The sequence below is a fragment of the Amblyomma mixtum genome, chromosome 4 (assembly GCF_055824585.1).
Source record: "Amblyomma mixtum isolate Tamu chromosome 4, ASM5582458v1, whole genome shotgun sequence".
In the NCBI taxonomy this organism is placed as follows: Eukaryota; Metazoa; Arthropoda; class Arachnida; order Ixodida; family Ixodidae; genus Amblyomma; species Amblyomma mixtum.
Window position 1 is genome coordinate 115,592,804 of NC_143015.1, and position 9,190 is coordinate 115,601,993.

Sequence of the window (9,190 nt, forward strand, 5' to 3'; positions counted from 1 at the left end):
TTTGAGTCTTTGTTTTAAAAAGTCGATCGAAGCCTACATTTTCGCGCCTTCTGAAATAAATTCGCCAGTTGGTTGTAAGCGCTCGTGTTGTCCGCCTTACTTGTCCCTTATTTCGCAGTGTTTCTCCAGATGTACTCGCATTGGCAACGCAATAACATCAGAAGCCGTTGATGCCTAAGCTAGAAGAAGACGTCACGTCCGTTCCTAAAAAGCGCAACTGAAGAGGTATTAGAATTCGGTGAGTTTAAAAGGGCCGAATATGTAACACCTACAGCTAAATGATTTTTCAGCTAGCATTTGAAACGGTGGCGAAATCACCGATCAAAGCGACATCGGCGGTCAGGTTTCTCCGCAATGCACAGCGACGGGCAGGGGCCGCAGTGATGACGTCACATCCGGCAGCGCTGCGTTTCCAGCGAAGAAACGATTGTTTCAAGGAAGGAAGCCAACCCCGCCTAAGGCGAAGCTAACGAAGCATTGTTTGGCGGCATCGTACGACGCACGGCAGGATCTAGACGAAGGCAGCGGACATAAGAAATTAGGGCAACCATGACGTCACCGCGAGTTTCCCCACTCATCTCAAACGTCATGAGGAGAAGCCTGAACATCGTCGCGTATTCAAACGGCGATTACTTGATCGTTCTAACGCGGCGGGGATAAAAGCCCCGTTACCCAGAAAAACCGGTGTCGGTGTTGTCGGTGTTGTGAGGCATAGAGTTTCTTACTATTACCTAGAGGGAAAGCTGGCAGCCCGTCTATGGGAGTTTGCATGGCGACCCCTCGAGACCACTTCAGCCACCATGGGCGCTCAAAGCATCATGGGGCGGTGAGCTACTTGTTGCGGAACTGCAACTTTTGGCCAAAAAATAATAGAAAAATAAAGTTGTTTGATAACTACAAACGTCCTAACATTCAATATCTTGTCTAATGATTGCAACAAACGAGCAGAAAAGCATTTAAGTGCAAAGTTTGCCCAAAATAAGAGACGACTCGCTCTCCTATTGGCCAAGTAGTGAACACTATAAAAACTAATATTTCGTAATTAACAGGCGCACTTTTAAAAGTAAATATGTTTTCAAAAAAGGCATTGTTGCTTAATTACTATAAGAGGTTTTTTAATGACATTTCGGAAAAGTGAAACCTTTTATTGGCGTCGTGTGTCGTCGCGTTTTCACTACTATGGGTTTTGCGCACTGCGTTCGCGCGAAAGTCGTCTGCGCACACACGAACAGAGTTTTCGGAATGAAACATTGTAGTAGTGCCACTCCATGTTTCCGAAAAATTACGACTGTTCCGCAACAAGTAGCTCACCGCCCCATGATGCTTTGGGCGTCCATGTTGGCTGAAGTGCAGCGCCGCCAGCTTTCCCTCTAGGTAATAGTAAGAAACTCTATGTTGTGAGCAGAGCACAAGGTTGCTTACACTCTAAACCCAAATACGCCTATATAGGGGTAAAAAAAAGTAGTGAGTTGTCCTCTAGCACACTGCCTTTTACGAAAGGGAGTGTAGTAGAGGACCATTTACTGTCTTTTTACTCTTTTCTGTTTAGTGTGTAGGGTGGTACAGATGGCCACCTGCCGGAGAAGCAGTTAACCTAGGTGGGCCACCAAGGTCACGTGACCTTGTGGCATAGTGACAATCGACCACCGGATATTGAGCAAACTAACCACACTAGAAGGTGACAGTTAAATTAATGGTTAATCGCGAGAGGTGAGCGATCTCGGTCTCTAAGGAGATGCCTCCGACTCAGGACAACGCAGCGAGCTATGGAACGAAAAGGAAATCATAGCCATTAAGACCAAAGAAAATGTATATCACTCAAGGAGGCACGAAGACGATATGCAATCTCACAAAGCTCTTCTCCTTAACGGCCAGAACAAATTCCGTTGATGTGGTGCGCAGGAGTGGTGCACCACACACTACCTCAGCACCTGCCGAGGCCACTTTCGCAAAGCTTGATTGATAGTGTGAGTATGGTATATTGTCGAGTATCCTTTGCGAAAGGCTGCCTGATCATTCGGTTGATTGAAGTCTAAGGTTGTCCTGGCCCTATTAGCGATTACCGCCGTAAATACGTTGTAGGCAATAGACAGGCTGGTCGGTCTGTAAAGATGTTGGCGCTCTTCCAAGCTTCAGTTACGCTCGAGGTCACTAGGCATTGCGTATACAGGGTGTCTGTGCTAGAAAAGCTAATATCCCCTCCCTCCTTCAACAGATCTGAGGTTACCTGATCCTCACACGCTGTTTTTTCCCTTTCTCCTAAAGCTTTCTTTACTTCCTCTTTTGTACCTGCCAGGATGTCCCAGTGATGGAAATAATATGAAATGAATGAATGCTGGAAATAAAATTAAATGGCATTTTATTATGGAAATAAAAAAATTGGCTGTGGCTTAGCTAAGGCTAGGCCTGGATATACGTAGTGAAAAGTGCCATAGTCTCACACACATCACAAACATGACCAAACGGGTTGTTCACACAGTCCGACGTAAACACTCTGGACGCACTCGCGCTTTCACTCAGTCTTAACACGTGTTCAGTGTCGCGGTGAGTCTTTGATTCTTCTTCCATGTTTTTCGCCTTCGGCTGCTCCTCCTCCTCACTTTGTTGACTACCAGTGGCCACAGCGGTGGCCATAGCGCGTCCTTCGGCTTCTTGGCGACGTGTTTTCGCGACGCGACGCGCCCGGCAGTATTAAAACACTTCGATCCCGCGTTCACTGGCAGGTGCAAACACTGTGGCGAGGTGGCTGACACCTACCACATGGTTTGGGCTTGCCAGCGCAACTCAGCTCTCTCCCCCCACCCCAACCCTACCAGAGAGGAATGGGAGGCGGCCCTGCTTGGCTGCTCGGACCTTCAGGCCCAAAAGGCTTTGGTCAAGAGGGCTAAGCTGGCGGCTTCGACCAATGGGGTCCCGGAATAGGGACTCCACCCATTGCGGGGCTCTTTAAGAAAGCCTCACCTCTTTTATTAAATAAAGGCTTTTGATCATCATCGCGTTGTTCCGGCGTTTCAGATGCACGTTTCGCCTTGGCTCGATCTTTCCTCTGTTGTTCGGCGGCCATCTCCCAGGCGACTACCTCTGGATCGGAAGAACTCATTTTATCCGCTCTTTTGCGCCGTTGAGCAGCAGCCGCACTCTCCTTGGCTCCCATGTCGAAAGCGCCCAGTTAACGGGCTCACTTTCAAAGCCTACAGCGCAACACACGCGGAGGAGATTGCCGTTTCTCTGCCTCTCACTAATCCCAACTCGAAACACATCATCACCGACTCGCAAGGGGCCTGTCGGAACTATGAGTAGGGCTGCTGGGCTCCCCCGCTTGCCTGGCGCATACTAGAATATAGCTGCCGATGCGAAGATCCAACTCCGCGTAACCTGATTTGGGCCCCCGGTCACCAGGGACTCCAAGGAAACGATCAGGCCGATCAGACCGCCCGCGCACTCTCTCCCCGGGCTGTCTCCCTGTCCTTGGAAACCTACTCCCAATCAGACGATCTGGCCCTTGCATTCAAACACATCACCGATTACTACAAGGAGGAGCACCGGCGCTACCCGGCCCCTTGTAAGGGACTGGATCGCGCTGACGAGCGCCTCCTCATCAAAATTCTTACTAACACTGTACTGTGCCCGGCGGTACTTAAACATTTCAACACATCCTTTGATGGCACATGCCAGTTCTGTGGGGAGGTGGCTGACACCTTCACATGGTTTGGGCGTGTCAATCAAACCCATCTATCCCCCCCCAACCCCAACCCCACCAGAGAGGACTCGGAGGCGGCCCTGCTCGGCTGTCAGGACCTAAAGACCCAAAAGGCCTTGATCCACAGGACGCGGGCGGCGTTGCTTGCCAATGGGGCCCCGGAATAGGGGCTCCACCTAGTATTGTTTGGGGAAAGGGCCAATAGGGCCTACCCCAATCACCTCTCTGTAAAATTTTATTGGACGATATATGTTTTTCACCACCACCACCCGCCAGTTCTCCGTGCACTACATACACGCGGCGCACCCTCCTCGCGCATGCGCAGTAGCACGCGGCGCATCTGTCGTAAGCACGCGGACCGGCTAAGGTCAGGCGGCGGCCATGGCAAGGAGGCGACGCACATGCGCAGTAGCGCGCGACTCTGCGCCTCTCGTGACGTCACTTGATTTTCGCACATGCGCAGAATTGGCCGCTCCTGGCCTCTGATCCGTGTAGTGCGGTCAATCAATCAATGACAAAAACCTGCTTCGCCTTGCACTCAGTACCATAAGTGGGCATAGCAGTAGCGGTGTCAGTCTTGTTTTTGAATTTGTTTATGGTTAGGGGGATGCGCGCACGCAGTCCCCCACTACCAAAAATTGCATGCCCCATCTGCCTCTATTGAGGAAGTGGCAGGGGTCAACGCAGGCGCAGTGCAATGCCCGCGTCTCACCCTGGAGGCTCCTCCATTCACCGGAGTAGAATGGTGCCGTGCTGAATGTTATTCTTGTGTGTCCTGTGGAACTTTTTGCTGCATTTGCGCACTGTACAAAATGTCACTTGCTGTATAAAATATCATATTGCATATATGCATTGTATAAAATATCACTAAAAAAACATACACTATACGCCTTCGGTGTTCTTTCCATAAGTTGCTGTCTGCATGGAGGCTCCTCCATGCTGACCAAGGATGCCTCAGCACCAGGTAAGTATGCCGAACATTGGCTCAGCCACAAGATCCCAAGCTCGGGGACCCCCGCAAAGTTGCCAGTGAGAGTTACGTTAAAAATAAACAGGGAAGTATATGTAGGCTCAAATAAAGCGTGATGTCGCGTTAGTTGATTATTCTGAGCCTTTTACCATTGAAGCTTTAGTTACTCCACCGATTTACATAAAGAAATATAAATGATATGACCGTATATTTAAATGTTTAACATTTAATTTTTAGAATCATTGTTTGAATGGTTCGTTGTTTTTTTCTGTTTTGCTTCTGACTGCAACGCGGAGTGCCCTAGCCCAGTGAAACACTCGTCGAGAGTCGCCTGGCCCAGAGAGAGAGAGCAAAACTTTATTTCAATAGGAATTCGGGGCACGCCCCAGGGTACCTGCACGACCCCACTGCACTCAAGTGTTTATGTTCCTAAGGTCCATAACACTGGCAGCACGGCCGCAGGCGATGGTCTGCACGGCCGGGTCCTCCGAGCGCAGCAGGGTCTCCCAGTCCTCCCAGGTCTTGAGGTTCTCTAGGTCCCGCGGGGGAGGGTCCGCCGGGCAGAGGGAAAGGATGTGGAGGGAAGAAGCGAAGGGTTCTGGGCATAGGGCGCAAGCAGGAGTGGGGAAGGAGGGATGATAGTGGGTAAGGGTAAGGGGCGAGGGTAGAGTGTGTGTCTGTAATCTGCGCCAGAGTGTTGCGTGTCTGTTATCCAGGGAGGGGTGGGGCGGGGGGTAGAGCCGGCGTGAGGCTCTGTATGCCTGCGTCAGCTCACTGAATGAGTGCATGCGCTCCTTCGTGAATCCCCGATCAGAGGCCACCTGAGCCCGGTTTAAAGAACCTCTGGCTAAAAGGTTGGCGGCCTCGTTTCCGGGATTCCCGGGAACGAGGCCGCCAACCCTGGCGCAGGCTGAAGTATTATTTTGCGCGAAATCACTTCTAGCCGCACTGGCCTTGTTTCAGTGGTGTGTGTTCCCCTCTTTCCCTCACATCTTCTCTCTCTGCCCGGTGGACCCTCCTCCGCGAGGCCTGTGTCTCATGACCTGGGCGAACTGGGAGACCACGCTGAGCTCAGAGACCCGGCCATGCAGACCATTATTAACGATTTCCTCTCTCTCTCTCTCTCCATCTCTCTGAATCATCCGAGTAGCACACGGGGTCAGTGGACACCTCAATCGCGCTGTGAGTAGGCCGTGGCGTCCACCTACAAATTAATGCAGTCATACGCCTTTTTTTTTCTCAAAGACAGCGGAAGAAAAATTGTTTTTTTTTGGGGGGGGGGGGAGGGGGGAAATGGCGCAGTAATTGGAGTTGTCTCGCATATCTCGGCGGACACCTGAACCGCGCCGTAAGGGAAGGGAGGAAGGTAGGAGTGAAAGAAGAATGAGAGAAAGAGGTGCCGTAGTGGAGGGCCCAAGGATAATTTCGACCTCCTGGGGATCCTTAACATGCACTCATGTCGCACAGCACACGGGTGCCTTTCGCGTTTCGCCTCCATCGAGACGTACTTCGGATTAAACCCGCTCCGCGGCGGCTCAATGTTTAGAATGCTCGGCTACTGAGCCGGGCCCAAATTTAATGAAATTGGCTGTGGCTTAACTTAGTTATGCCTGAATGTGCGTAGCGAGAGGTACGGTTAATCTTATTGTTTAAGCTTGGTTATCTCTACGGTTACATCTTTATCGTTTAGCTTGGTACGTCTCAGTGCTTAGGCTTTGTAGTTACTTATCGTTAAGTTATGGTTACATTAAAGACTAGACATTTTCAAAGCGTAAAGCATTTATTTTCAAAGTCTTCATCTTATTGTTTCTCAATTGCCACAAAGACGGCCCGGTGGTCGGTGAAGTAGCCAGCAGCCGTCTCAATGGCTCCGACACAGTACTTTGAGGTCAAGGTGTGCTCTTGTTTTTTATGCGAAGCATATTACTAGAGCTACACTACAGCCCGTCGAGCGCGGCGGTGGAGCTACCATTGACCACGTGACACCACGTGACAACATGACGTCACAGCAGAGGAGAGATGGGCTGCCGGCTCGCGCGGTCCGCCGCGGCGGTGGAGGCTCCACATCAGAGGCGCGGCGGCTGACCACGTGACAACATGACGTCACAGCAGAGGAGAGATGGGCTGCCGGCTCGCGCGGTCGGCCGCGGCGGTGGAGGCTCCACATCAGAGGCGCTGCAGCTGACCACGTGATGCTACAGCAGCGGTATAAAGCTGAGCTTGCCTCGCTCTCCGGGCACTTACGAGGCGGCCAGGTGTTGGGATGCCGCCTAGAATCAGGGCTGATTTGAACGAGAAGCGAAAGCTGTTGTAGCCGGTGCTGGGGCAGCGGTTGTACACTCTGCATTGAATTCACCGATGATCCCGTATACAGCTGCCACGGTGGCCTCGGATCGGGGATTCACGAAGGATCGCATGCACTCATTCAGTGAGCTGACGCAGGCATACAGAGCCTCTCGCCAGCTCTACCCCCCGCCCCACCCCTCCCTAGATAACAGACACGCAACACTCTGGCGCAGATTACAAACACATACTCTCCCCTCGCCCCTTACCCTAACCCACTATCATCCCTCCTTCCCCACTCCTGCTTGCGCCCTATGCCCAGAACCCTTCGCTTCTTCCCTCCACATCCTTTCCCTCTGCCCGGCGGACCCTCCCCCGCGGGACCTAGAGAACCTCAAGACGTGGGAGGACTGGGAGACCCTGCTGCGCTCGGAGGACCCGGCCGTGCAGACCATCGCCACCGGCCGTGCTGCCAGTGTTATGGACCTTCGGAACATAAACACTTGAGTGCAGTGGGGTCGTGCGGGGACCCTGGGGCGTGCCCCGAATTCCTCTGTAAATAAAGTTTTCTCTCTCTCTCTCTCTCTCTCTCTCTAGTGGTTGTATTAAAATGACCAAGTATTCAACCAAGGAAAGCCATGTATTACCAAGCCTAGCCATCAATATGCTTCGCATCTGACTAGGCTCAACCTTAGGCAAGTCTCAGCCAATTTTTCTTCTATTGTTTTTATTTGTCTGCCTCCTCTTGGTTGGACCCGCATCTAGTGACGTCAAGGCGTACTTGCCCCAAATACTATGACGTCATCAATCCCATCGGTGAATAAGTTCTCGGTAATTTCAGATTCGCCGACGTCACCAGCATCGTGGCAGTCAAAGTTGGGCGGTTGACCGTTGTCGTGACCATGACTTAAGCGCTTGCGCTGGCCGAGACCGAAACTACAGGTACAGAATCCTTTGTAATTAATTAACTCCGCCCACAGGTGTCTTGAGCTCATTTTCAGGGTTACTGGGACTGTAAGCCTCTTTCAAGGAAAAAAAAAACGGACACCCCGAAACATTGCGTCTGTACTCATTTAATAGAAAACCCCGCCGTGGTGGCTCAGTGGTTACGGCGCTCGGCTGCTGACCCAAAAGACGCGGGTTCGATCCCGGCCGCGGCGGCCGAATTTCGATGAAGGCGAAATTATAGAGGCCCATGTACTATGCGATGCCAGTGCATGTTAAAGAACCCCAGGTGGTCGAAATTTCCGGAGCCCTTCACAACGGCGTCCATCATAGCCTGATATGCTTTGGGACGTTAAAGCCCTATAAACCAAAAACCAAACCAACCTTTAACACAAAGCCTCTAAGAGCGCAAGGAGACCAGAGTTAACTAAAATTGCGGTAAGCTGCAAAAAATATTTAGATACTGTAAACGACTCTGTTTTTCATTTTCACGAGTTCAATGCATCGCGAATTCAACTGAAGACTCAGTCTAGACAGCAGGGTTTGCCAATAGAAAGTCGACTTTCTTGACGAAAGCCTGTAGACAGTCTATACACTTTCTAAAAAAAAAAAAAATGTTCTCCCGAGGCATTTAGCTACCCTTATACCGCTAGTCGCCCCTCCCCGCCGTTCCCTCAGAGTAAATGAAGACATGCGATTGGGTCAGATATGGCGGTTCTAGTCTTGTAAACACGGTAAAGCGGAGACGGGGCCGCTGCCTCACGCCCGCTGCTTGCCGTAAGAGCGACACGTCAATTAGGAGTCGCACTTGGCGCTCGGTGGCCCCGTGGCGGCCGTGGTCAACAAAGGCCACGCCCATGTTTGGCCGAATGTCCGATTAATCCTTACCCTCAGGCGTCGCAGAAAATAGGGGGGGGGGGGGCGGGAGGGGGGCGCAGCACGTATAGAAGGCACCTGTCAATACATTCAGGTAGGTAAGTACTTTCTGCCGGCCGGCGATCAGCCCGGTGCCTAATTCCGACCAGGCTTAACTGCCGCTGTCATAAAGAGGATGATTAATGTTTGACCAAAATGCCCGACCTAGGTGGCGTAATTTTCTATACGCTTGCTGTTGTAAGTACTTGATGTACCCAAAAAATGTAGCGTCATCTGGGGGAAATTATACCAACTTCTTTAAAGAGAATTGCCACTAAGTATGAGCTATATCTATGAGTATGAGCTATATCTATAAGTATGAGCGCCTGTCCTGTGTGTTGCTCCTCTTGTGTGCGGGTTCCTTTGCGCTTGAATTC

The 9,190-nt window shown here is 51.2% G+C and overlaps 1 pseudogene; it reads right to left on the reverse strand.

The window, feature by feature from the left end:
* Positions 1–4,300: 4,300 nt before the first annotated feature.
* On the reverse strand, positions 4,301–4,444 carry LOC149347992 (U1 spliceosomal RNA; annotated as a pseudogene).
* Between the last annotated feature and the right edge of the window lie 4,746 nt (positions 4,445–9,190).